This window comes from Lactuca virosa, chromosome 9 (genome assembly GCF_052849685.1).
Source record: "Lactuca virosa cultivar CGN04683 chromosome 9, Lactuca_virosa_CGN04683_v6, whole genome shotgun sequence".
Classification (NCBI taxonomy): Eukaryota; Viridiplantae; Streptophyta; class Magnoliopsida; order Asterales; family Asteraceae; genus Lactuca; species Lactuca virosa.
Window position 1 is genome coordinate 88,382,829 of NC_136434.1, and position 5,152 is coordinate 88,387,980.

Sequence of the window (5,152 nt, forward strand, 5' to 3'; positions counted from 1 at the left end):
AGCGATGTCATGTGATAGCTTACGCTTCGAGACAGCTGAAGCCTCACGAGGCTAACTATCTGACGCATGATTTGGAGCTGGGGGCAGTGGTGTTCGCCCTCAAGATTTGGCGGCATTACCTCTACGGGGTCCGGTGTACCTTTTACACGGACCATAAGAGTTTGAGGTACCTCATGGATCAGCCGAATCTGAACATGAGGCAGCGTCGGTGGTTAGATGTAGTGAAGGATTATGATTGTGAGATCCTTTGCCACCCGGGCAAGGCCAATGTAGTGGCTGATGCCCTGAGCCGCATGGCGGTGGCAGCCTCGATCCGAGATATTTGTTTGCGGATGACCGTGATTACTTTACTGCTGGAGCAGATTAGTGAGGCGCAGGTTGAGGGCCTGAAGGAGGAGCGCCAGAAGTGCGAGAGGATTGTGGGCCGAGTAGCTTCGTTTGATTACGATAGCCGAGGATTGTTGACCCTGCTTGGGAGGGTATGGGTACCGTACTGGGGCGGAGTGAGGCAAATATTGATGGATGAGGCCCACAATTCTAGGTTCTCCATCCATCTGGGAGCGACGAAGATGTACCGGGATCTTCGCCCAGACTATTGGTGGCCTTGCATGAAGCGGGACGTCACCTGGTACGTTGAGAGATGCCTGACCTGCACGAAGGTCAAGGCGGAGCACCAGAGGCCGCATGGCAAGATGCAGCCATTGGATATCCCCGTGTGGAAGTGGGAGGATATTACTATGTATTTTATCACTAAGCTTCCCAGGACCGCACGTGGGGTCGATTCGATATGGGTCATCGTGGATCGATTGACCAAGAGCGCGCATTTCATACCGATCTAGGAGATCATCTCGGCCGAGAAGTTGGCCGAGATTTATGTGCGAGAGGTAGTGGCACGGCATGGAGTGCCTGTCTCGGTGGTGTCACACCGGGATGTCCGGTTTACTTCCAGGTTTTGGAAGCGGTTTCACGATGAAATGGGTACTCGTCTCCATTTTAGCACCTCTTTCCACCCTCAGACGGACGGGCAGAGCGAGAGGACGATTCAGACTCTCAAGGACATGCTTCAGGCATGTGTGCTAGATTTCGGTGGCAGTTGGGATACGTATCTTCCATTTAGCGGAATTTTCGTACAACAACAGTTATCACTCCATTATAGACCGACGCCCTTCAAGATGCTCTACGGGAGGAAGTGTAGGACCCCAATCTGTTGGGGTGAGGTCGGCCAGAGAGTCATGGGGAGTACGGAGGTAGTACTCAAGACCACGGAGTGGATTCAGCAAGTCCGGAGCAGGCTCCAGACTGCTCAGAGTCGGCAGAAGAGTTACGCCGACAAGCGGCGTTCGGACTTGGAGTTTCAGGTGGGCGATATGGTCCTCCTGAAAGTGTCACCCTGGAAGGGTGTTATCAGGTTTCGGAAGCAGGGCAAGCTGGACCCCAGGTTCATTAGTCCATTTAGGGTTTTGGCCCGGGTGGTTCGGGTTGCCTATCGGTTAGACCTTCCAGCAGTGATCATCCAGATCCACAGCACGTTCCATGTTTCTCAGTTGCGGAAGTGCTTAGTGGATGATTCAGTAGTGGTACCCATTGAGGACATTCAGGTTGACGAAAGCCTAAACTACATCGAGAAGCTAGTGGTGATCTTGGATCGCAAGACGAAGGAGTGGAGAAATAAGAGAGTCGAATTAGTGAAGGTTCAGTGGCAGCACAGGAAGGGTTCGGAGTGGACATGGGAGTCTGAGGAGGAGATGAGGGAGCACTACCCGGAGTTGTTTCTAGATTCAGCAGCAGCAGACTTCGAGGACGAAGTCTGATACAAATGGGGGTGAATTGTAACATCCGACTCTCGAGTTATTAATTAATTATGAAAATTAATATTGGTTTTGGACTAATGTTTGGACAATGGCCCCTCTTTGGAATGGACCCTAGAAGATTGGGCCAAGGAGTGGGCTACCCATAAGCCGTACGCGGGGCGTAACCCGACGTACGCGGGACATAGTAATCACATTGGATGCGCGGGGCTCAGGGACGTACGCGCAACGTACCATGAGGTACGCCCAACTTACGCGGGTAGATGCCAAACCCTAATTTTTAGGGTTTAAGACATATATAAACCCCATTATAGCCACCCCTTTGGCCTCCTCACCTGTCCCTCACTCTCAGAAAACCCTAGTTCGTCCCTTACTCCATTTATTTGTGTGCTTAACCTCTTGAGTTTATTTTGATGAAGAAGGGATTGGAAGAAGTGAAGCAAGGTTGAAGGAAGAAGCACTTGAGTATCTTGAGCTCAAGGATCTAGAACAAGTTCACCTTTGGGCACTCAAGGGAGGTATAAATCTCCTATGTTTCCTTCTTGAATCATAGATCTAGGGTTTTGAAGATTTAGACCTTTTTAGATCCAAAGATTCGATCTTGAGCATGCAACTCCGTTTTTGAACTTAGGGTTGCCACCCTTGAAGCTCAATGTGTTCCTTAAGCTGTAAAGTTGGAAACTTTGAGGCTTTTATGAAGCCATGCAAGTGATCTAGCCATTTCCATGATGGTTCTTTGTCACTTTTTAGTGTTGGGCTCATTTGGTGGCTTGCAAGCCACCAAGTGATCGACTTTATGTGCTAGGACGAAGTATTGGACTCAGATCTGTAGTTTGGATGTAGTGTCTTAAGGAGTTAAGCAGTTTTAGAGAAGAGAGCTTAAATGGAGAGTACGCCGGGCGTACACGTCTGTACGCGCAGCGTACAAGCCCTTTCAGCTGTACGCACATCGTATAGAGAGGTACGCTCAGCGTACGCTCAGTCAATGGACTTGTTGTTATTGGGCTCGGTTTGGGCCAAGTTTTGGACATAGTAGTTGTGGGCCATATTGGGCCTGCAGAAGTCAGTTAAGGGCTTAAGGTTTAGTAGGGTTGGCAAGGAAAGCCCAATTGGAAGAGTTGGGCCCAATTTAGAAAATTGGGCCATTTGGGGATTAATGGGCCTTAGTGAGTTTAGAAGAACTAGAAAGGATTGGGCCTGGGTCATGGCCCAAATTGGACCAGAAGGGGTAAAATAGTCATTTTACCCACATTAGAATCCTCATTTCTGACTAAGTGTTTATTTGGTCATTATAGTCGGAGAGCAGCCGGAACAGCAATCAGGGATTCCTCACCGCAAGATTTCACCGTCAGCCTTATGAGGTGAGTTTTCCTTCCATGTAGTAACGGGTCTACGACCACAATGCCGACCTGTTTAAGTTGTAGGGTATGCCGGGGTGAGCCCGATGCAGTTTATATGTTTCCGGACTTCGTTCCGATGCCAGGGCGTTCCCGAGAAGTAGTTATGTATGCTTGAGGTCTTTGTGATTCATGCATGTTTATGTGTTATGTGTTGTGTGTTCCGGGGTAAGCCCGATGCCAGTGCAAGCCCGATGTATGTTAATTATTATGCCATGAATTATATGTTCTGGGGAAAGCCCGATGTATGCTAGTTTATATGTTATGATTATGCGTTTCAGGCTTCGGTTCGATGCCGGGGCAAGCCCAATGCAGATTATGTGTTTATGATATATGTTATGTTGTGTATGTGCCGGGGTAAGCCCGATGCCGGGGCAAGCCCGATGTAGGGGTGAGCCCGATGCTCGATGCGGTCGGATGCCGGGGTGAGCCTGATGCCGGACAGGAGTTCGATGTCGGGTAAGCCAATGTCGGGATTCGTCCCGATGCAGTTGGGAGTAGTCCCAGAGTTATGTTATTTGTTATACGTGATTTGTATGGTATGTGGTAGTTTGGGGGAGCTCACTAAGCATCGTGCTTACAGTTTCAGTTTTGGTTTCAGGTACTTCAGCTAGCAAGGGAAAGGGCTCGGGATAATGGCGTGGCATACACCACAGTTTTCTTAGCCTGAGAGTTTACTCTGATATGTTATATGAGATTGTGATATGATGACAGATTTTATGAGATTTTGAGTTACATGTTTTATGATGTTATACTATGGCGATGATATTTATGTTTTTTAAATGATTTTAAAAACGAAATTTTTGGCTAGTATTTTTGGGATGTTTCATGCAGCTTCTTCCGACCAAACCTACACTAACGATATTCGACTCCGACGAAAAGCATTATTCGACTCTGGCTGCAGCTTTCTCCATCAAACGTCGACACATGGGACGGCGACGCATCGCATGTATGTGACTTAGGTCCTGTGATCATCATTATTCGACACTTGTGATAATCATGATTTCTACACATCTGCACATCCTCACGTTTCTGATTTTTGTGATATTTGTGATTTATTGGTTATTCGACTTATGTTTTGATAAATGTGTTGTATTAGTGTGATCATCGTGATTTCTAATCATTACTGTAGCTTCTTCCGACCACACTTTCGAGTCCGAAGATTTCATTCCGTCGATTCCGGCTATTTCTCAATCAGGACTATAGTTATTTCTTTCTCCAATCGACTTCGACCAGCTGTAATCGGTAAGTTTTTCCCCTGGTTTGGGTTTTCATTCTTGTTTTGGGCTGCTAACGAACATACGAGCTGCACAATGGTCCAACTGTAACACTCTAAATTTTCAAACAAAATTTTCATTTTTAAAATAACATAAAACTCCAAATCACATTTCTCAAAAACCACAATGTATAAGTTTTCAAAACACAAGTCAACAATTGTTTGATAATATCCCAGAATCCTCAAAAACATAAACTCCAACTCGTGTGTATAATCAAGCCTGCGCCTTCCCGCGATCCTGAGAAGTACCTGAAACACATATCACACAACACTATAAGAATGAAGCTTAGTGAGTTCCCCAAAATACCACATACACAAATAATAAGCCTCTCATGGCTATAGCTCGGCATGGACCCTCCGGTCATGCGTCTCGGTGAGGACCCTCCGGTCTCACGGCTCGGTGTGGACCCTCCGATCATGTGTCTCAGTGAGGACCCTCCGGTCTCACAGCTCGGGTTGGACCCTCCAGTCATTTATCTCAATGAAGACCATCCGGTCTCACAACTCGGTTTGGACCCTCCGGTCCTAATTCAGTAAGGCAGAGAATAATATAGCATATACCACAAAGACAAAATGCATAATATCACATAACTCAGTATAAGCACATAGGACCCTCCGGTCGATAACTCAAATAAGACCCTCCGGTCACACAGTGTTACCACTCAGGTAAG